This window comes from Mobula birostris, chromosome 4 (genome assembly GCF_030028105.1).
Source record: "Mobula birostris isolate sMobBir1 chromosome 4, sMobBir1.hap1, whole genome shotgun sequence".
In the NCBI taxonomy this organism is placed as follows: domain Eukaryota; kingdom Metazoa; phylum Chordata; class Chondrichthyes; order Myliobatiformes; family Myliobatidae; genus Mobula; species Mobula birostris.
The window spans coordinates 86,082,445-86,107,312 of NC_092373.1; positions in this window are offsets into that span (position 1 = coordinate 86,082,445).

The window sequence follows — 24,868 nt, forward strand, 5'->3', positions numbered from 1 at the left end:
ATGTGTTTCTTTAGAAGCTAACTCTGTTAATAAATTTTCTATTATTTCTCTCCTTGGATCCTCATTCCCTTTATCCTTCAGTAAACTAACTGAAAATTTGGTAGTTAAACATACTTTGAGGATCTGGGTACAATTTAGGAAATCTTTTGGTCCATTGAGATTTTCTTTGTCTACTCTCATTTGTTCTAACTATTTTTTTTAAATCTTCGATGACCGATTCCTTTTTTAAAGAGTGGGATAGATTGGGTATTAAATGCTTCCAGAATTTGTTTGTTGGAGGAAGTCTTCTTTTGTTTGAGCAAATGTCAACTAGATATAGTTTACCTAAAACTCACTTCTCTGTTATTTACAAATTAGAGACTTTCTGCATTCTCAACTATATACATTTCCTGTAAGTTCTGATATGTACTTATTAGATGTAATTTTTAATTTGAAACCTTTTTATAATGATTCAATATTCAATATTTATGGTATGTTGCTAGGAATGAGAAATGTTCCTATAGACAAAATTAAAAAACCTTTAGGAACAAGATTTACAGACTTCAATCTCTGAGAAAACTTGGAATGAAATTTTTAAATTAGTGAACACTTCATCGTTATGTGCCCGTCATTCCCTCTTACAATTTAAAGTGGTTCATAGGGCTCACATGTCTAAAGATAAGCTATCTCGTTTTTATTCGGATATATCTCCTTTCTGTGATAGATGTAATAATGGAGAAGCTTCACAAGTTTTGGACTTGTCCAAGCCTTGAAAGATATTGGAAGAAAGTATTCCAAACTTTCTCGGTACTTTTCAAGTTAAATTTTAAGCCTAACCCTTTGACCGCATTTCTTGGTATTGTTGGAGGAAAAAACTTTATTTTGAAGACACCTGACTTGCATATTTTGGTTTTTATCTCTCTTATTGCTAGGAGGACACTCTTGCTTAAAAGGAAGGATGCTGTTCCGCCTACTCATGCTCAATGGTTACGCGATGTTATGTCATTCTTAAGTTTAGAGAAGTTCCTTTGTTCAGTTTTTGAATCTAGTCAAGACTTTTATACATTATGAGGACCATTTCTGAGTTATTTTCAAAATCTTTAATTTGTTGTAAAAGTACAGATAGTGGCTAATAATGTATTTTATTACATGATAAGGTTTTTCCCCCTTTTTTCTTGCTTTTCCTAACAGCGCTGACTTTGGTAGTGGGTTTAGATGTTTTTTTCTGTATAACAAAATTATTATATTTCAATATTATGATTTAATTTCATTTTTATGAATACAGGGTTTTGTGATTGTAACTGTATTTTTAATACAATGTATTTGGTACTATTTCATTTTTTTCCTTTGACTTATAATATATATCTTCTTGTACTCTGTATTCTCCTATGCAGAAACTAACAAAGAATATTGAAAGAGAAATTGCCAGGATAGAGAAATTATTTTTTTAAAGAGGTCATCTGGTTGATAGATCTTGATGAGCAGTGCCACAAAGTCATGATGTGTCTGAAATATTGGTGATTATATTGGTAATGTTTGTTCTTATCAAAGACAAACTTGTGTGGGTAAAAAGCTAAGACATTGTTTATTTCCAGAATGTCTTCAGCTCAACCACATTTTACTCTGGATACTCGAGCCCACCAACAGCGAATGTCACCAGTTCACCAACATCACATCTAGTTCCAGGTGAACCAGCTGAATTGCACACTGGGAATTGAAGTTCTTTATTATGTACACACATAATAACAGATCTTTCTCCTTTAAAGAAAACAAACACAATAGTATGTCCTCATAATACTGCAAGACACAATAACATTTTCCAACAAAGGTATTAACATTAACTTCAATTGTAATGAGCAAATACTGTCTGTTATTCACTCAATCACTCTCAGTCTGTCTCTGTGGTGGCTTACTAATCCCTTTTGGGCTGCTGTCTGTTTGCACCATTGTTTTGCTTTCACTTGCTGCATTAAAACTTTTGAGAACTCTGATCTACATATTTATTTCTTTCACATCCTTCTGGCAAGATCGTATCTTTTGCTTCTGTTGTTGTTCCTGCTGTGTGTCTGTAATTCGCTCCACTTGCCTCAGAATGGAGCTCTGGACTACATCTATGTGATCAGTGAGTCTTTGCATAAGTTCCAATTGAGTCTGTCTCAATTTACAGAGCTTTTTCTGTTGGCTATGTATCACAAATAGCAATTCCTCTTGTTACTTTGTGCTGAGCAATGCTGCTGTTCTGACCTTGAAGATTGCATGGTCTCCCTATCTTCCTATCCATTTCTCCTCTTCAACATTGGTGAGGATCATGGAGATATTTTTGATTTCCAGTCTTTAACTGGAAGCTGACGAGAGTCAGATTTTGCACCACAGTTGCATGATGTGGAAACAAAACTAGCGACTTCTTGATCATGATCATGATCAGCACTGGCATACAGGTTGCCATGCTGGTGCAGCTGATACGATGTATATGGAAGGTGGAGTTCTTGTGCCTTTCTTGCATAGCCACTCTGGAGCTCTCATAAATGCTGTTGTGAGTTTCTCAAGTTACATCAGAGCCCTACAAAGACATCTGCATACTTTTCTATGAGTGTTGCCTTTTGTCTGTGAAGCTACTATGAACACACTTTCCACCAGGTTGAGCTTCTCATCTGCAATCAGACCTATTATTGGCTGTACTCTCATTTCTACAATCAATAGCTATGCCTTTAGGTGCTGTCCCTTGTGCTTGAAGGTCACAATACAGCTCCCTTTAACTGGAATGTTCTCTCCAGTAAAACCTGTCACTTTCAACTTCACTGGGTAAATATTTCTCCCTACTTTGAGAGTCTTGTAATCATCTACAGGTAACAGATTTACCTGGGCTAGGGTTTCAAGCTTGAATGGAATTATGTCTCATTCACAGTCTGTTTTACCAGTTCCAGCAGTCTGCAGAGAATCTACAAAGCCTTCCTCCATTTTCTCAGCAACTGTGTGCACCTTTTTCTTGGCAGCTTTGCAGCACTTTGCAAAATGATTCCTTTTCCCACAATTACTGCAGGACTTTCCATGAGCAGGACACTTCTTTGAGATGTGCTCAAGTCTACGTCTGCTGCATTTACTATTTGATCCTATGTCTTTGCTATGCTGTTGTCATAAGGGAGGCACTGGTGGTGGACCCAAATGCAAGACACAGACACTGAAGTACTAGGAGCAGGACAAGGGGAGTCAGGAAGAAATGATGCTGGACATTGACACAGGCCCTGGACGAGACTAGGATTCAGGGCCTGGGCAAGGACTTAGACTAGGAAAGCGGAAACAGGACAAGGAATTTGGAACTAGGAGCCTGGGCAAGGACTCCGAGCCAGAGACTGGACAGTAACCTGGAACCTGGGTCTTGACTTGGGCTCGGATGCTGGATCTAGGCGAGGACAAGATATGACTACCAGACTGGACATGGAACCCCTGAACAGGACGAGGCACATGGACAGGACGAGAACACAAAATCTTGACTAGACAGGACAAGGTTCTAGGATGTGGCTAGGACAGGATGAGGGAATTCCAGCACAGGGCTGGGTGAGGCTCTTGAACAAGATTTGGCTCGGCTCTTGGACTTGGCTGGATTAGGCTCCTGTGCTCTGAGCCAAAACTCCTTCTTAGGGCTCGGAGCCGGGACTCCTTCTTGAACGCAGAGGCCAGGATGCTCTTCAGGATGCAGAGTTGGGCCCTTAGGATGCAGGGCCGGGATGACTGCCGAGGGTATGTGCCGAGGTAACTGCCCAGGTAACTGCTGAGGATACTTGCCGAGGTCACTTGCCGAGGTTACTTGACAAGGATTCTGATGGAGGTTGCAGGCGAGGCTTCAGGCGAGAGTTGCAGGCGAAGGTTATAGGCGAGGGTTTCAGGCAAAGGCTTCAGAAGGAAGGGAAGGGAACAGTTCAGCAACTGAAGCTGACCCCAGGAGCTGTTTATGTAGCCAGCCCAACATGAGAATCGTGTGCCTCAATTAAGGCACCCAATAGAACAAGGGAAAACTGGAAAACTTGGAATAATGATCGACGGACTGGTCCGTGAACTGGAATGCAGACATCATGGATCGACCATGACAGCTGTTGCTTTGGGAAATGCCTTCTTTTTCACATCCTGCATTGTTTTTCTGCTCTGTGCAGCTTCACAGCTGTGCTCGTGTGGTCGCCACTGCTCTACACATATCTACAGCCTTTTCTATCATCAAATCTTTTTCACGGAGCAAGCATTCTCTGAGAACATTATCTGGGATTCCACAAACTATATTGTCTTTAATGCGTGAGTCTCTCAACTCCCCAAATTCTCCAGACTTATTCACTGTGTAAAGCTCAGCTAACTATTAGTCCAAGCTGGCACCTTGTTTCTGTTCTCATTCAAATGTGATGTTTTTTCTAGGGACAAAATGCTCCTCAAATTTGTCATCAGACTGTTCAATGTAAAGGCTGCCCATCAATTTGAAAGCTGTCATAGATGTCCAAAGTACCTTCACTGATTATATGTCAAAAGATAGATGCCTTCCTGAATAATACTATTAAAAACATTTTTAAACCCACTATTGTCCATCAATGGATTATCCAAAACACTAAAATTAATGAAAATAATTGTTGCCCCCTGTCAATCTGTTTCAGCCTCATTGACAATTGATATGTTACTTACATCTTGGAGCTCTGACCAGCAACCATTTTGCATTTTGGGAACTCTGACCAGTGACCATTCTGGACATCAGAAGTTTGAGAGGAGGGGATGTCACTTAGATCCACTGACCGAGCAGAAAAATGCAGCAGTGGATCACAGCAGCTTATTTGAGCTCTGACCAGTGGCCAATCAGTGTTTGAGATTGATTAGTGAGAGCAAATTAAAAGAACACAGGAGCATGCACAGCAGCCATCTTTGGAGTGGACAGAATTAGAGTGGTGAGCCTTTAGCTCTTCAAGACTTCAGGGAAGAGAGGCTTTAGTCCCAAAAAGCAAAATGTTAAGCTCTAGGTAACCTTGTCCCGGAAGCGTTGTAGTACATTCATGTGGTCTACTGCGAATTAGGACATGTAGTGATTTTTTTTTTTTGAATTGTACTGGTTTCTACTGTGGTATCCTTCCAATGAACACCATTCTTGTTCACTGTTTTTCTTGTAGTGGAATCGTGACCAGAGACTTTAGCAAGTTCTAGAGATTTTTCCAAGTCTTGATGTTACCCTTGGGTACTTTTTCACCTCTTTCATCATTGCATATTGTCCTCTAGGTGTGATCTTTGCAGGACACCCACTCCTAGGGAGAGTAGCAACAGTACTGAGTTTCTTCCTTTTGTAAACAATTTCTTTTACTGTGGACTGGTGAACATTCGGGTCTTAAGGTCTTTAGAAATGCTTTTGTAGCCTCTTCCAGCTGCATGCATCTCTACAATTCTTCTAAGGTCCTCTGAAAGTTGCTTTGATCGAGGTATGGTGCACATTAGCAGATCTTTCTTAAGAGCAGGCTCTGTCAGTAGCCTGACTTTGTGTGTCTTTTTTATAGGGCAGGGCACCACTACAACACACACCTCCAATCACGTCTCATTGATTGGAATACCTGACCCCAGGCAGCTTTTGTAGAAGGTTCACATATTTTTTCCACCAAGTGCATGTAAAACTGGATCATTTTTCTCAATAAATAAATTAACAAGTGTAATGTTTTTGTGTTATTTATTTCATTGGTTTCTCTTTTTTCTAGTTTTAGGACTCACATGAAGATCTGATCACATTTTAGGTCATGCTTATGCAGAAATAGAGGAAATTCTACAAGGTTCACAAAGTTTCTCGCAAGAAGGATCGTAGGAAACAGTGAAACAGCACACCCTAACACTTTCACCATCGTTTTGGGAGATTTTAACCAGGTCACTCTGAAAAAATCACTGCAATTACCATCAACAGATCACTTGCAATACCAGAGGAAACAACACACTGGACCATTGTTAAAGCACCATCAAGAATGCCTACCGTGCTATTCCACAACCTCACTTTGGGAAGTCTGATCACCTGGCTGTACTTCTACACCCTGAGTATAGGCAGAAACTGAAGACAGCAGCACTAGTGGTGAGGACCAAGAAGATTTGGACAAGGGAAGCACAGGAGTGATTACAGGACTGCTTTGAATGGGTGGACTGGACTGTATTCAGGGATTCATATTCAAATTTGGATGAGTATGCTGCAGAGTTCATTAAAATCTGTGTAGATGAGTGTGTGCCTACAAAGACGTACTGGACATTCCCAAACCAAAAGCAATGGATGAACCAGGAGGTACGTTATCTGCTGAAGGCTAGATCTGTGGCATTCAAGCCTGGCAACGCAGGCCTGTAACAGAAAACCAGGTATGTTTTGCGGAGGGCTATTTTAAGGGCGAAGAGACAATTTTGAATGAGGTTGGAGGTGACATCAGATGATTGACAACTCTGGCAGGGACTGCAAGACATTACTACCTACAAAGCAAAACCCAATAGCATGAATGGCAGTGATGCTTCTCTGCCAGATGAACACAAAGCCTTCTATGCCCACTTTGAAAGGAAGAATAAAGCTACAGCTGTGAAGATCCCTGCTGCACCTGATGACCCTGTGATCTCTGTCTCAGAGGCTGATGTTAGACTGTCTTTAAAGAGAGTGAACCCTCACAAGGCAGAAGGTCCTGATGGAGTACCTGGTAAGGCTCTGAAAATCTGAGCCAACCAACAGGCAGGAGTATTCAAGGACATTTTCAAACTCTCACTGCTACGGGCAGAAGTTCCCACTTGCTTCAAAAAGGCAACAATTATACCAGTGCCTAAGAAGAATAATGTGAGCTGCCTTAATGACTATTGTCTAGTAGCATTCACATCTACAGTGATGAAATGCTTTGGTTGGTCATGACTAGACTTAATTCCTGCCGCAGCGAGGACCTGGACCCATTGCAGTTTGCCTATCGCCACAGTAGATCAATGGCAGATGAAATCTCAGTGGCTCTTCACACAGCTTTAGACCACCTGGACACCACAAGCACCTATGTCAGGCTGCTGTTTATCGACTATAGTGTCACGTACCTCGTGACGGGTTAAAGAGCCAGCAGAAATGGAAAACACTTTGGAGTCCAGCATTGCTATTAACGAATGATATTTATTAGGGTCACATAGCCCGTGATGTATTAAAGAACCAGCAGAGACTGAAAACACCTTGGAGTCCAGTATTGCTATTAACTAATGATATTTATTGGTAACTACGCAATACAGTAATATAAATGTAGATAAATCAAACAAATTAGCAATGATTATATATAAGTAAGTGTGGAACATATATATGAAAGCCAAGCTTCTTCAAGTCTTGGGGTAAAAAGATACAGTATTACGATGATGAGTAAAGTTCAGTTCAGTTTGTGGTGTTCAGTTGAGTAGTGATGGAGAGAGAGAGAGAGAGAGATTTGAATTTTCAAGTGAGCTGACGCTAACGATCTTCCCGTTGTCCTCCGAAATCCTTTAAAAGTCAGCGACTGTGACCACAACAAAGGGGACTGTTTTTTCTGTGGTGGAGCTATCAACCCAGGCAAAGGTTGGCCACATGGATAACTCCCCACTGGTCAATCCCTTTTCTCACCGCAAGAGCCACTGATTGATCCATCTGATCGATCCTCCAAAACCCCACTTTTTCTGTAGGCACAACAAAGCTCATACAGTGTCCAAAACATGTGTCTGAGGTCTGTATCATCTGACCTCCTATTTATCTCACCATACTGAGTACCAACTGCCATTAAAATAACTCCTCCTTCTTTTGACTGTGTAAGAAATGTACAGGCAGACAAATATCCTTGGAGAAAGAATAAACAACCTCCGAGAAACTATAACTGTCATATGGCAGTGACTAGGAACGGACCAAAGTGCAAGACACAGACACTGAAATACTTGGGACAGGACTAGGATACAGGGTGAGGGCAAGGACATGGACATGAAAACTGGAAACCTGGAACGGGACAGGACAAGAGAGCTAGGAGCCAGGGCTTGGACTCCGAGCCAGAGACTGGACAAGGACCCAGTACCTGGGTCTTGCCTCTGGCTCGGACCCCAGAACTAGGCAAGGACGAGGCTTGGCAGGCAGGCAGGACGAGGCTGGAGTCTTCAGGCTTGAGGCTACAGGCGAGGCTTGGCAGGAGGCAAGAGGCTGGAGTCTTCATGCTTGAGGTTAGGCAGGAGGCTGGAGTCTTTAGTCTTGAGGTTAGGCAGGAGGCTGGAGTCTTCAGGCTTGAGGCTAGAGGCAAGGCTTGGCAGGAGGCAGGAGGCTGGAGTCTTCAGGCTTGAGGCTGGAGGCTAGAGATGAGGCTTGGCAGGAGGCAGGAGGCTGGAGTCTTCAGGCTTGAGGCTAGGCAGGAGGCTGAAGTCTTCAGGTTTGATGCTAGGCAGGCTCCTCCTGGGCAGGGTGCGGTTCACTTGGGCAGGGCGCGGTACTCCTGGGCAGAGCACGGATCACCACTCGATGGATGCATGGGACAGGAAGGGAGAGAACCAACCGCAGGAAACGGCAAGACAGCCTGGCTTAGCCGTTGGAGGCAAGGGACAGAACCAACCGCAGGTAACGGCAAGACGACCTGGCTTACCCGACGGAGGCAAGGGACAGGTAGGGAGCTAGGTACAGGGTGGCTCCAGTACCAGACTGAAGGCGAGACAAAGCGAGAGTTACCAGCAAGACAAGGCAAGGCTTCAGCCAATGCAAGGCGAGATGAGAACTTCAGGTGAGGCGAGATTTACTGGCAAGACAAGGCAGGGCTTCAGGTGAGGAAACAGAAAGCAGTAGAAGGGATACAAGGAGTAAGGACAAGATCAATCTAGCAGCTACGCCCTGGTCTCTGGAGGTATTTATGCAGCCAGCCCCAACGAGCATCAGCTGCCTCAATTAGAACTCAACAAGAACAGAAACAGGGTAGACAGGAAAACCTGGAGCAAGGGTAGATGGACCGGACCGTGAACTGGAATACGGTCTTCACGGAACAGGCCATGACGGTACCCACCCGCCCCCGCCTACAGGAGTCTCCTGGCACCCAAAACAGGGTATCCAGACTATGGACGACCCAGGCGGGTGGGAGGGTATTTAACAGAAGGGAACCCCAGGTGGCAAGAGGAAAATAACAGTGTCTGTGTCACTAGGTCCATTGTTGGCTGGATTGTTCTGTCATACTGAGGTGGCTGGGAACGGACCCAAGTGCAAGACACAGACACTAAAGTATTAGGGACAGGACTAGGATACAGGGTGAGGGCAAGGACATGGACACGAAAACCGGGAACCCGGAACAGGACTGGACAAGAGAGCTAGGAGCCTGGGTTTGGACTCCAAGCCAGAGACTGGACAAGGACCCAGTACCTGGGTCTTGCCTCTAGCTTGGACCCCAGAACTAGGCAAGAACGAGGCTTGGCAGGAAGGCAGGACAAGGCTGGAGTCTTCAGGCCTGAGGCTAGAGGCGAGGCTTAGCAGGAGACAGGAGGCTGAAGTCTTCAGTCTTGAGGCTGGAGGCTAGAGACGAGGCTTGGCAGGAGGCAGGAGGCTGGAGTCTTCAGGCTTGAGGCTAGGCAGGAGGTTGCAATCTTCAGGCTTGGGGCCAGGCAGGCTCCTCCTGGGCAGGGCGCGGTTCAACTGGGCAGGGCGCGGATCACCACCTGATGGACGCATGGGACAGGAAGGGACAGAATCAACCACAGGTAACCGCAAGACGGCCTGGCTTACCCGATGGAGGCAAGGGACAGGAAGGAACAGAACCAACCGCAGGTAACCGCAAGATGGCCTGACTTACCTGGGCGGAGGCAAAGGGCAGGGAGGGAGCTAGGTCAGGGTGGCTCCAGGACCAGACTGAAGGCGAGATGAAGCAAGAGTTACCAGCAAGACAAGGCAAGGCTTCAGCTAATGCCAGACGAGACGAGAACTTCAGGTGAGGAGAGAGTTACCAGCAAGACAAGACAAGGCAAGGCTGCTGGCAAAGCAAGACGAGATGAGAACTTCAGGCGAGGCGAGAGTTACTGGCAAGACAAGGCAGGGCTTCAGGTGAGGAAACAGAAAGCAGAGGAAGGGATACAAGGAGTAAGGACAAGAACAATCCAGCAGCCATGCCCAAGTCTCTGGAGGTATTTATGCAGCCAGCTGCAACGAGCATCAGCTGCGTCAATTAGAGCTCAACAAGAATAGAAACAGGGTAGACAGGAAAACCTGGAGCAAGGGTCGATGGATCGGACCGTGAACCGGAATATGGACTTCATGGACCAGACTATGACAGTACTCCTCTCCCCTCACGGGAGTCTCCTGGTGACCAAACAGGGTATCCAGACTATGGACGACCTGGGTGGGTGGGAGGGTATTTAACAGAAGGGAACCCCAGGTGGCAAGATGAAAATGACAGTGTCTATGTCGCTAGGTCCATGGTTGGCTGGATTGTTCTGTCATGCTGCGGTGGCTCAGAACGGACCCAAGTGCAAGACACAGACACTGAAGTACTAGGGACAGGACTGGGATACAGGGTGAGGGCAAGGACATGGACACAAAAACCGGGAACACGGAACAGGACTGGATAAGAGAGCTGGGATCCCAGGTTTGGACTCCAAGTCAGAGACTGGACAAGGACCCAGTACCTGGGTTTTTTCTCTGGCTCGGACCCCAGAACAAGGCAAGGACGAGGCTTGGCAGGCAGGCAGGACGAGGCTGGAGTCTTCAGGCTTGAGGCTACAGTTGAGGCTTGGCAGGAGGCAGAAGGCTGGAGTCTTCAGGCCTGAGCTAGAGGCGAGGCTTGGCAGGAGGCAGGAGGCTGCAGTCATCAGGCTTGAGGCTGGAGGTTAGAGACAAGGCTTGACTGGAGACAGGAGGCTGCAGTCTTCAGGCTTGAGGCTGGAGGCTAGAGACGAGGCTTGGCAGGAGGCAGGAGGCTGGAATCTTCAGGCTTGAGGCTGGAGGCTAGAGACAAGGCTTGACTGGAGGAAGGAGGCTGGAGTCTTCAGGCTTGAGGCTAGGCAGAAGGCTGCAGTCTTCAGGCTTGAGGCTAGGCAGGCTCCTCCTGGACAGGGTGCGGTTCACCTGGGCAGGGCGCGGTACTCCTGGGCAGGGCGTGGATCACCACCCGATGCACGCATGGGACAAGAAGGGACAGAACCAACCGCAGGTAATGGCAAAACGGCCTGGCTTACCCGATGGAGGCAAGAGACAGGAAGGAACAAAACCAACCGCAGGTAACAGCAAAATGGTCTGGCTTATCCGACGGAGGCAAGGGACAAGAAGGGACAGAACCAACCACAGGTAACGGCAAGACGGCCTGGATTACCTGACGGAGGCAAGGGACAGGGAGGGACAGAATCAACCGCAGGTAATGGCAAGACGGCCTGGCTTACCTGGACGGAGGCAAGGGACAGGTAGGGAGCTAGGTACAGGGTGGCTCCAGGACCAGACTGAAGGCGAGACGAAGCGAGAGTTACCAGCAAGACAAGGCAAGGCTTCAGCCAATGCAAGGTGAGACGAGAACTTCAGGTGAGGAGAGAGTTACCAGCAAGACAAGGCAAGGCTGCTGGCAAAGCAAGGCGAGACGAGAACTTCAGGCGAGGCGAGAGTTACTGGCAAGACAAGGAAGGGCTTCAGGTGAGGAAACAGAAAGAAGAGGAAGGGATACAAGGAGTAAGGATACGAACAATCTAGCAGCCACGCCCTGGTCTCTGGAGGTATTTATGCAGCCAGCCCCAACGAGCTGCCTCAATTAGCACAACAAGAATAGAAACAGGGTAGACAGGAAAACCTGGAGCAAGGGTCGATGGACCGGACCGTGAACCGGAATATCGACATAACGGACCAGGCCATAACAGTATCCACCCGCCCGCCCTGCCTACGGGAGTCTCCTGGCGACCAAAACAGGGTATCCAGACTATGGACGACCCAGGCGGGTGGGAGGGTATTTCACAGAAGGGAACCCCAGGTGGCAAGAGGAAAATAACGGTGTCTGTGTCACTAGGTCCATGGTTGGCTGGATTGTTCTGTCATACTGAGGTGGCTGGGAACGGACCCAAGTGCAAGACACAGACACTGAAGTACTAGGGACAGGACTAGGATACAGGGTGAGGGCAACGACATGGACAGGAAAACCGGGAATCTGGAAGAGGATTGGACAAGAGGGCTAGGAGCCCGGGTTTGGACTCCAAGCCAGAGACTGGACAAGGACCCAGTACCTGGGTCTTGCCCCTGGCTCGGACCCCAGAACTAGGCAAGGACGAGGCTGGAGTCTTCAGGCTTGAGGCTAGATGTGAGGCTTAGCAGGAGGCAGGAGGCTGGAGTCTTCAGGCTTGAGGCTGGAGGCTAGAGACGAGGCTTGGCAGGAGGCAGGAGGCTGGAGTCTTCAGACTTGAGGCTAGGCAGGAGGCTGGAGTCTTCAGGCTTGAGGCTAGGCAGGCTCCTCCTGAGCAGGGCGCGGTTCAACTGGGCAGGGCGTGGGTCACCACCCGATGGATGCATGGGACAGGAAGGGAGAGAACCAACCGCAGGTAACGGCAAGACGGCCTGGCTTACCCGACGGAGGCAAGGGACAGGAAGGGACAGAACCAACCGCAGGTAACGGCAAGATGGCCTGGCTTACCTGGGCGGAGGCAAGGGACAGGAAGGGAGCTAGGTACAGGGTGGCTCCAGGACCAGACTGAAGGCAAGACGAAGCAAGAGTTACCAGCAAGACAAGGCAAGGCTTCAGCCAATGCAAGGCGAGACGAGAACTTCAGGTGAGGAGAGAGTTACCGGCAAGACAAGGCAAGGCTGCTGGCAAAGCAAGGCGAGATGAGAACTTCAGGCGAGGCGAGAGTTACTGGCAAGACAAGGCAGGGCTTCAGGTGAGGAAACAGAAGGCAGAGGAAGGGATACAAGGAGTAAGGACAAGAACAATCCAGCAGGCACGCCCTGGTCTCTGGAGGTATTTATGCAGCCAGCTGCAACGAGCATCAGCTGCCTCAATTAGAGCTCAACAAGAATAGAAACAGGGTAGACAGGAAAACCTGGAGCAAAGGTCGATGGACCGGACCATGAACCAGAATACGGACTTCACGGACCAGACCATGACAGTACCCCCCTCCCCCCACGGGAGTCTCCTGGCGACCAAACAGGGTATCCAGACTATGGACGACCTGGGTGGGTGGGAGGGTATATAACAGAAGGGAACCCCAGCTGGCAAGAGGAAAACGACAGTGTCTGTGTCACTAGGTCCATGGTTGGCTGGATTGTTCTGTCATACTGCGGTGGCTCAGAACGGACCCAAGTGCAAGACACAGACACTGAAGTACTAGGGACAGAACTAGGATACAGGGTGAGGGCAACGACATGGACACGAAAACCGGGAACCTGGAACAGGACTGGACAAGAGAGCTAAGAGCCCAGGTTTGGACTCTAAGCCAGAGACTGGACAAGGACCCAGTACCTGGGTCTTGCCTCTGGCTCAGACCCCAGAACTAGGCAAGGACGAGGCTTGGCAGGAAGGCAGGACGAGGCTGGAGGCTTCAGGATTGAGGCTAGAGGCACGGCTTGGCAGGAGGCAGGAGGCTGGAGGCTAGAGACAAGGCTTGGCAGGAGGCAGGAGGCTGGAGTCTTCAGGCTTGAGGCTAGGCAGGAGGCTGGAGTCTTCAGGCTTGATGCTAGACAGGCTCCTCCTGGGCAGGGTGCGGTTCACCTGGGCAGGGCGCGGTACTCCTGGGCAGGGTGCGGATCACCACCCAACGGAGGCATGGGACAGGAAAGGACAGAACCAACCGTAGGTAATGGCAAGACGGCCTGGCTTACCCGACGGAGGCAAGGGACAGGAAGGAACAAAACCAATCGCAGGGAACAGCAAGATGGCCTGGCTTACCCGAGGGAGGCAAGGGAGAGGAAGGGACAGAACCAACCGCAGGTAATGGCAAGACGGCCTGGCTTACCCAATGGAGGCAAGGGACAGGAAGGGACTGAACCAACCCGCAGGTAATGGCAAAATGGCCTGGCTTACCTGGGCGGAGGCAAGGGACAGGTAGGGAGCTTGGTACAGGGTGGCTCCAGGACAAGACTGCAGGGAAGTCGAGGCAAGAGTTACCAGCACAATAAGGCAAGGCTTCAGGCAATGCAAGGTGAGACGAGAACTTCAGGTGAGGCTAGAGTTACCGGCAAGACAAGGCAAGGCCTCAGGCGAGGAAACAGAAGGCAGAAGAAAGGATACAAGGAGTAAGGACAAGAACAATCCAGCAGCCACACCCTGGTCTCTGGAGGTATTTATGCAGCCAGCCCCAACGAGCATCAGCTGCCTCAATTAGAGCTCAACAAGAACAGAAACAGAGTAGACAGGAAAACCTGGAGCAAGGGTCGATGGACCGGACCGTGAACTAGAATACGAACTTCACGGACTGGACCATGACAATAACTTTGATTGTCCATCAATAACGCCGCCCTGGGTTACCATAGCGATTTACGAGCTGCTTGGTGCGCTCTCTCTCTCTCTCTCTCTCTCTCTCTCTCTCTCTCTCACTCAATAGAAATCCAGAAGTTACTCCCAGTACCTTGAAGTGACAGTCCAAAAGTTAGTCTTTGTCTCTCTCTCTCTTTCTTTCTCTCTCTCTTTTCAAAAGCTCAGTTCATAGAGGTAATTGAGCACAGTTCATAGGGTAGTTCAGGACCCCATCGTATTAGTAACTGCACAATACAGTAGTATAAAATCCGATATATAAAATAGGTTAGCAATAATTAGATATGTATAAGTGTGGAAATATATGAAAACCAAGCTTCTTCACATCTAGGGGTAAATAGAGAGTCTTATAATGATGAGTAAAGTTCAGTTCAGTTCGTGGTATTGAGTTGAGTAGTGATGGAGAGAGAGGGAGAGATTTGAGTCTTCATGTGAGTAGATGCCATTGATATTCCTGTTGTCCTCCGAAATCCTTTAGAAGTCTCCGACTGTGACCACAACAAAGGGGACCATTCTTCTATGGTAGAAGTATCAACCCAGATGAGGGTCGGACACACGAATAACTCCCCACCGGTCACACCCTTTTCACATTGTGAGAGCCACTGATCGATCCTCCTGATCAATCCTCCAAAACCCACCTTTTCTGTGGGCACAACAAAGCTCATTCAGTGTCCAAAACCATGTGTCTGTCTGTCTACCAGCTGACCTTCTATTTATCTCACTGTGCTGAATACCAACTGCCCATCAAGCAGCTCCTCCCTTCTCTCTCTGTAGGAACTTGGAAGCTGCTAGTGTCCTTGCAAAAATGTAAACATGCTGCCGAGAAACCATAACACCATCTCAAAGCAGTCTTCGTCTCTCTCTCTCTCTTTCTTTCGCTCTCTTTTAACAAGGTGTTTGTGTTGGACACCTCTCTCTCTCTCTCTCTTTTCAAAAGTACAGTTCATAGAGGTAATTCAGGACTCCATCACAATAGCTCAGCATTTGATACCATCATTCCCACAACCCTGATTGAGAAGTTGCAAAACCTGGGCCTCTGTATCTCCCTCTGCAATTGGATCCTCGACTTCCTAATTGGAAGACCACAATCTGTGTGTATTAGTGATAACATATCCTCCTCACTGATGATCAACACTGGCTCACCTCAGGAGTGTGTGCTTAGCCCACTGCTCTCTATATACCCATGACTGTGTGGCTAGGCATAGCTCAAATACCATCTATAAATTTGCTGATGATATATCCAGTGTTAGTAAAATCTCAGATGGTGATGATAGGGAGGAGGGAGATATGCCAACTAGTGGAGTGGTGTCAGAGTAACAACCTGCCACTCGACATCAGTAAGATGAAAGAGCTGATTGTGGACTTCAGAAAGGGTAAGATGAAGGAACACATCCCAATCTTCATAGAGGGATCAGAAGTGGATAGGGTGAGCAGTTTCAAGTTCCTGGGTGTCAAGATCTCTGAGGATCTAACCTGGTCCCAACATATTGATGCAGTCATAAAGAAGGCAAGACAGTGGCTATACTTTATTAGGAGTTTGAAGAGATTTGGCATGTCAACAAATACACTCAAAAACTTCTATAGATGTACCGTGGAGAGCATTCTGACAGGCTGCATCACTGTCTGGTATGGAGGGAGGGGCTACTGCACAGGACCTAAAGAAGCTGCAGAGGGTTCTAAATTTAGTTGGCTCCATCTTGGGTATTAGCCTACAAGGTTTCAGGACATCTTCAAGGAGCGGTGTCTCAGAAAGGCACTGTCCATTATTAAGGACTTCCAGCACCCAAGGAAGGTTCTTTTAGATCCATAGAGCCATAGAACACTACAGAACAGAAAACAGGCCATTCAGCCCTTCTGGTCTGTCCCAAAACATTATTCCGCTTGTCCCATTGACCTGTATCCAGTCCGTAACCCTCCAGATCTCTCCCATCCATGTACCTATCCAATTTATTCTTAAAACTTAAGAGTGAGCCCTCATTTACTATGTCAGATGGCCACTCGGTCCACACTCCCACCACTCTCAGAGTGAAGAAGTTCCCCCTAATGTTCCCTTAAACCTTTCCTCTTTCACCCTAAAGCCATGTCCTCTCGTATTTATCACTCCTAATCTAAGTGGAAAGAACCTATTCACATTTACCCTGTCTATAGCCCTCATAATTTTGTAAACCTCTATCAAACCTCCCCTCATTCTTCAATGCTCCAAGGAATAAAGTCCTAACCTGTTCAATCTTCCCCTGTAACTCAACTCCTGAAGAGTCAGCAACATCCTAGTAAATCTTCTCTGCAGTCTTTCAATCTTACTGATATCCTTCCTATAGTTAGGTGACCAGAACTGTAAACAATACTCCAAATTTGGCCTCACCAATGTCTTGTACAACCTCCCCATAACATCCCAACTCCTATATTCAAGACTTTGATTTATGAATGCCAGGATTCGAAAAGCCTTCTTTACAACCCTGTCTACCTGTGACGCCACTTTCAGGGAATTATGTAGCTGAACTCCCAGATCTCTTTGTTCCTCCACACTCCTCAGTGCCCTACCATTTACTGCTAATGTCCTACCTTGATTTGTCCTTCCAAAATGCAACATCTCACACTTGTCTGCATTAAATTCCATCTGCCATTTTCTGGCCCATTTCCCAGTTGGTCCAGATCCCTCTGCAAGCTTTGAACGCCTTCCTCGCTGTCCACAACGCATCCAAACTTAGTGTCATCAGCAAACTTGCTGATCCAATTTACCACATTATTATCTAGATCATTGATATAGACAACAAACAACAATGGTCCCAGCACAGATCCTTGAGGCACACCACTAGTCACAGGCCTCCAGTCTGATAAGCAATCATCCACTACCACTCTCTGTCTTCTCCCACACAGCCAATTTTGAATCCAGTTTACAACCTCTCCATGGATACCTAGCGTCTGTACCTTCTGAACTAACCTCCCATATAGGACCTTGTCAAAGGCCTTATTAAAGTCCATGTAGAAAACATCCACAGCCTTTCCTTCATCTCCTTTTTTGGTAACCTCCTCGAAAAACTCTACAAGATTCGTTAAACACGATCTACCACGCACAAAGCCATGCTGACGATCATTAATCAGCCCTTGGCTGTTCAAATACTTGTATATCCAATCTCTCAGAACATCTTCCAATAATTTACCTACTATTGATGTCAGGCTCACTGGCCTGTAATTACCTGGTTTACTTTTGGAGCCTTTTTTAAACAATGGAAAACATGAGCTACCCTCCAATCCTCCAACACCATACTGTGGCTAAGAACATTTTAAATATTTCTGCCAGGGCCCCTGCAATTTCTACACTAGTCTCTCTCAAGGTCCGAGGAAATATCATATTAGGCCCGGGGGATTTATCTACCTTTATTCACTGTAAGGCAGCAAGCACCTCTTTCTCTTTAATCTCTATATGTTCCATGACACTGCTGCTTGTTTCCCTTCCTTCCATATACGCTATGCCAGTTTTCTGAGTAAATACTGATGCAAAAAAATTGCTTAATAACTCCCCATATCCTGAGGCTCCACACATTGCCAGAAAACAACTTATCCCAATTCACCCTTCCTGGATCCTTTCTCATTTCCTCAGAATTGGCCCTTCTCCAACTTAGAACCTTACCTGAAGGACCATACTTATCTTATTTCATAATTAACTTGAAACTAATGACATTATGGTCACTGGACCCAAAATGTTTGCCTACACATGCTTCTGTCACCTAGTGTCTGATCCTTCTTTTGAACCATATGAACCATACTTTTCTCACTGTTACCATCAGGTAGGAGGTACAGAAGCCTGAAGACACACACTCAGCAATTCAGGAACAACTTCTTCTTCTCTGCCATCCGATTCCTAAATTGATATTGAACCCTTGGACACTACCTCACTTCTTTAATATATATTATTTCTGCTTTTTAGCACAATTTTTAATCCATTCAATATATGTAAAATGTTATTTATTTATTTATTATTTTATCTTGTTTTTTTCTTCTATATTATATATTGCATTGAACTGCTGCTGCTAAGTTAACAAATTTCATGACACATGCCAGTGATAATAAACCTGATTCTGATTTGGAAAGATGAGGGCACGGATAAGCACCTGGAATTATAATGTTGTAGCTGGGTGGGATTAAAGGAGAAGGGCTGACGTTACTAGTCAGCGAAAATGTTAGAGCTGCTTTCTGTCAGGACAGACTGGAGAACTCAACTAGTGAGGCTTTATAGGTGGAACTGAGGAAATAAAATGTATGACCACATTAATGGGACCATATTATAGACAATCCAACAGTCTGTGGGATTTCAAGGAACAAATATGTAGAGAGCGCAGGCTGTTTCAAGAAACATAGGGTTGTTATCGTCGGTGATTCTAACTTTCCACTTATTGACTGGGACTCCCATACTGTAAAAGGAGTAGTTTGTCAAACATGTTCAGGAAGTTCTCCTCGATTAAAATGTAGTAGTCCCAATGAGACAGTGTGCAATACTTGATCTGCTACAGAGTAGGTGACAGAAATTTGTGTAAGGAAACACTTTGAATCTTGTGATAATAATGCCATAAGTTCCAAAGTAAATATGGAACAGCCGCTAGGACTCCGAGCCATGCAGTTACAAGCCAGTTCTCCAGTGATACCCCATCCTTCTCATCTGTCCGTCAGTTGCTTGAAGTTCAACCTGTAGCTCTGATGAGGTTATGATCTGCTTCCTCAATTAATTTTAAACAATCATAATAATGTACTGAACTTCTTTTTCTCGATAAAATGCTTTTGATGGTTTTTTTGTTTTGTTTGGGCATCAACACACACAATTGATATTTCAGTATTGCTGATTGCCAAAATGTTTTTCTTTGCTAAACATTGTGAAAACAAATCAGATAATTGTTCAACTTTGAATCTATCCACAGTTTGCTCACTGGTTAATGGGATCAAAAGAGATCATTGATGAAAAATTAAAACACACTTTTCTCAAAATGAAAAGCAAATTCCAACATAATTACAAAGAAAACATTGAAATTGACTGGCACCTCCCTATCACATGGGATTCAGTCATACCTGCTTGTCTGTCTGAAGGGATGTTCCAGGATTTTATCTTGTCTGTACACCATTATTGTAATCTGTGGGTGACACGCCCAAGGTGCTCTGCCATTAATTTAGGTGTGCTGAACCCAGCTAAGGGTGGAAAATGAAAATCATAAATAAAGCAACTCACGCAAAATACTAGAGGAACTCAGCAGGTCAGGCAGCATCTATGGAAACGAACAAAACAGTTGGCATTTCAGGCCGAGGTCCTTCTTCCGGACTGGAAAGGAAAGGGGAAAATGCCGGAATAAAAAAGTGAGGGTGGGAGGAATGGGACTAACTGGAAGGTGATGGGTGAAGCCGGCTGGGTAGGAAAGATAAAGGGCTGGAGGGGATGGTATCTGATTGGATGGGAGATTAGACTATAGGAGAAATGGAAGGAGGAAGGGGGACCAGTTGGATGTCATAGGAGGAAAGAGACCAGACTAGAGAATAGAAGAAGAGGGGAGGCAGAGGGAAATTTTTTCACCAGAAGGAGAAGTTGATTTTCATGCTATCAGGCTGGAGACTTCCCAGATGTAATATAAGATGTTGCTATCAGTTCAGAGAATAACATTTCAGGTCAACAGAATTGAATGAAAATTAGGAATGCCAGAATAGTCAATGGAAAAACAGAAACAGGAATTGGGGATGTGAAAACAGCAAATGGCAATGTAAGACTGCTTATTCCTCTTCACAGATACCAGACATCACAAACACAAGAAAATCTGCTGATGCTGGAAATCCAAGAAACACACATAAAATACTGGAGGAATTTAGTAGGCCAGGTAGTAAACAGTTTATGTATTGGACCGAGACCCTTCATCAGGACTGGAAAAAATGACGGGAAGTCAGATTAAGAAGGTGGTAGGTGACAGGTGAAAGTTGAAACCGAGAGGGGGATAGGGGTGAAGTAAAGAGCTGGGGAGTTGATTGGTGAAAGAGATAAAGGGCTGGAGAAGGAGGAATCTGAGAGGAGATGATGGAAGTCCATGAAGAAAGGGAAGGTGGAAGAGAACTAGAAGGAGATGATGGTCAGATAAGGAGACAAGGTGAAAGAGGGAAATGGGAATGGGAAATGTTGAAGGAGGGGAGGGTGTGGCAATTACTGGAAGTTTTGAAAATCTTATGTTCATGCCATCAGGTTGGAGGCCACCCAAAAAGTACATAGGGTGTTGTTCCTCCAACCTAAGTTTGGCCTCATCGCGTCAGCAGACATGCGCAAAATAGAAATGCAGGTGAGAACAGCTTTGGTGAAGGAGGATATCTCATTAGTGAGCCTCTCGACTTTCCAAACATGGGACTTACTCAGTGTTTGAAGCTCAGCTAAGTATTAGTCAAAGCTGACACTTTGCTTCTGTTCACAGGAAAATAACTTATCTCATTCAAATGTGATGCTTTTACTTGGGACAAAATACTCCTTAAGTTTTGTCATCAGGGTGTCCAATGTAAAGGCTGTCTATCAATTTGAAAGATGTCGTAGATGTCCATAGCACCTTCACCGATCACATGTCAAAAGATAGATGCTTTCCCCAATGATATTATTAAAATCACTTTTATTCCCACCATTGTCCATCGATGGATTATCCAAAACACTAAAATCCACAAAAATATTTGTTGCCCCCTGTCATTCTGGTTCAGCCTCATCGACAATTGATAAGTTACCTGTATCTTGGAGCTCTGATTAGTGACCAATCAGTGTTTGGCATTGATCTGCAAGAGCAAATTAAAAGAACGCAGGAGCATGCACAGCAGTCATCCTTGGACTGGACACAGCTAGAGAAATCTTCCAGGCTTCAGTGAAGAGAGGCTTTAGTCAGAGAAGGCAAAAAAGATAAGCTCTCGGTAAAGTTATTTTTCCTTCTCTTCTTTACATCTGCTCAGTTAGGACAGTAGAGATGCGAGGCAGGATAGTTGAATGCTCATCTTGTGGGATGTGGGAAAGCAGGGAGATCTCCAGTGTCCCTAACTAAAACAACTGTGAGAAGTGCATCCAGCTGCAACTTCTAAAAATCCGTGTTATGGAGTTGGAGCTGGAACTGGGTGAACTACAGATTATTCGGGAGGCTGAAGGAGTGATAGATGGGACATACAGAGAGGTAGTTCTACCCAAAGTGCTTGACACAGTTAACTGGGTGACAATTAGGAAGGGGCAATGGGTTAAGGAGCCAGTGCAGGGTACCCCTGTGGCCATCCCCTCAACAAAAATTTATTACTTTGAATATAGTTAGGGGGGGAATGACCTAACAGAGGAAAATCATAGCTGTTCGATCTATGGTATTGAGTCCACCTCGAAAGGGAAAAGGGGAGAAGAGGCATGCTATGGTAATAGGGAATTCATTAATTAAGAGAACAGATAAGAGGCTTTGTTGGTAAGAACGAGATTCCAGGATGGTATGTTGCCTCTCGGGTGCCAGGGGCCGGAATATCTTGGGTGGAGTCCTCAGTATTCTAAAGTGGGTGGGTGAACACCCAGACAATGTGGTCCACATAGGTACCAATGATATGACTGGGATGATTGACAAGGTTCTGCGCAGAGAGTTCAGGGCATTAGGTGCTAGCTTAAAGGGCAGCACCTCCATGGTTGTGATCTCAGAATTGCTACCTGTGCCACGAGCTAGTGAGGCTAGAACTAGGAAGATTGTACAGTTTAACATGTGGCTAAGGACTTGATGTAGTAGAAAGGGCATAAAAGTTTTGGATCATTCGGCTCTCTTCCAGGGAAGGTGGAACCTGTAGAGAATGGACAATTTCCACCTGAACTGGAGGCAGACTAATATACTAGCAGGATGGTTTAAACTAGAGTTTCAGCGGGATGGGAACCAGAGTGTCAGAACAGATAGTGGAGAGGTTGTGGAGACAGATGTCAGGAATCAAAAGGTTGAGCATGGTGCAACTGGTGTCCTGAGCTGTGTGTATTTCAATCGTAGAACGGGTGGGTAAGCTCAGAGCATGGATCAACCTGGAATTATGACATTGCGGCCACTAGTGAGAATTGGTTGCAGGAAGGGCAGAACTGGCAGTATAATATTCCGGGGTTCCAGTTCTGTTGTTATAGACGTGACAGAACAAGTGGAATTAAAGGAGCCAGTGTGTTGTTACCAGTCAGGGAAAATGTCATGACAGTGCTCCGTCAGGACAGTCTGGAGAAGTCAAGTAGTGAAGCGTTATAGGGGGAACTGAGAAATAATAAAGGTATGCCACAGTAATGGGGCCATTTTATAGACAACCCAACAGTCCGTGAGATTGCCGACTGCTGCAAGAAACATAAGGTTGTTATACTAGGTGATTCTAACTTTCCATGTATTGACAGGGGCTCCCATTTTATAAAAGGAGTAGATGAGATAAAATTGTCACGTGTTCAGGAAATTCTCCTCAATTAAAGTGTAGAAGTCCAATGAGGGAGTGTACAATACTTGATCTGCTACAGAGTAGGTGACAGAAGTTTGTGCAGGGAAACACTTTGTATCTAGTGATCATAATGCCATTAGTTCCAAAGTAAATATGGCACAGCCACTAGGATCCTGAGACTTCAATGGATCCATCATTCCTGACAGACATGAGAAGTTTTATTTAGTTATTTTTAATCAATTGATAGAAATAGGCAGTGACTTTCATAATGTGTGACTTTTCCACGAACAGATTTGTAAAAATATTAGTGAGTGAGATTATCCCCAGGTGAGCTATGCTGGTGCAGATTGACAGTGAGAATGGAACACATTTCCCTGTAAGATAGTGAAAGAAACTTGTTAAATGTTGGGAGTCAGACAGGAGGACCAAATTCCCCATCAGCCACAGAGCTCAGGAACTGGAGAGAAAGAACCGTACGGTAAAGCAGGTGCTTTACAACTCCAAAGGAAAGAATACTGTACTGAGTTGAATGAGAAGATAGAACATAGAAGATACAGTACTGGAACAGGCCATTCTGCCTTAACCATTAGACACCTGAGCAAAAGGGAATAACTTCACTCACTTGCCCATCCATTGAGATGTTTCCCAATATCTGTTTCCCAGGGTGGAAATGTTCTATTACCAAACAGCATGCAACTGAAGGTGAGAGGGAGTAGGTTCAAAGGGAACCTGAATGTGAGGGGTAAATTTTTTAGTCGGAGAGTGGTGGATGCCTGGTATAGTGGTAGAGGCAAATACATTAGAGGCTTTTAAGAGATGTTTGGATAGGCAATGGGTGTAAGGAAAATGGAGGGATATGGATATTGTGTAGGTAAAGGGACTAGTGCTAAGGCGGTTTTAGAAAAAATAGGTGCAGGAGTAGGCCATTCGGCCCTTCGAGCCTGCACCGCCATTCATTATGATCATGGCTGATCATCCAACTCAGAACCCCGCCCCAGCCTTCCCTCCATACCCCCTGACCCCCGTAGCCTCAAGGGCCATATCTAACTCCCTCTTAAATATAGCCAATGAACTGGCCTCAACTGTTTCCTGTGGCAGAGAATTCCACAGATTCATCACTCTCTGTGTGAAGAAGTTTTTCCTAATCTCGGTCCTAAAAGGCTTCCCCTCTATCCTCAAACTGTGGCCCCTCGTTCTGGACTTCCCCAACATCGGGAATAATCTTCCTGCATCTAGCCTGTCCAATCCCTTTAGGATCTTATACGTTTCAATCAGATCCCCCCTCAATCTTCTAAATTCCAACGAGTACAAGCCCAGTTCATCCAGTCTTTCTTCATATGAAAGTCCTGCCATCCCAAGAATCAATCTGGTGAACCTTCTTTGTACTCCCTCTATGGCAAGGATGTCTTTCCTCAGATTAGGGGACCAAAACTGCACACAATACTCCAGGTGTGGTCTCACCAAGGCCTTGTACAACTGCAGTAGTACCTCCCTGCTCCTGTACTCAAATCCTCTCGCTATAAATGCCAGCATACCATTCGCCTTTTTCACCGCCTGCTGTACCTGCATGCCCACTTTCAATGACTGGTGTATAATGACACCCAGGTCTCGTTGCACCTCCCCTTTTCCTAATCGGCCACCATTCAGATAATAATCTGTTTTCCTATTTTTGCCACCAAAGTGGATAACTTCACATTTATCCACATTAAATTGCATCTGCCATGAACTTGCCCACTTACCCAACCTATCCAAGTCACCCTGCATCCTCCTCACAGCTAACACTGCCACCCAGCTTTGTGTCATCCGCAAACTTGGAGATGCTGCATTTAATTCCCTCATCCAAGTCATTAATATATATTGTAAACAACTGGGGTCCCAGCACTGAGCCTTGCGGTACCCCACTAGTCACCGCCTGCCATTCTGAAAAGGTCCCGTTTATTCCTACTCTTTGCTTCCTGTCTGCTAACCAATTCTCCACCCACACCAATACCTTACCCCCAATACCGTGTGCTTTAAGTTTGCACACTAATCTCCTGTGTGGGACCTTG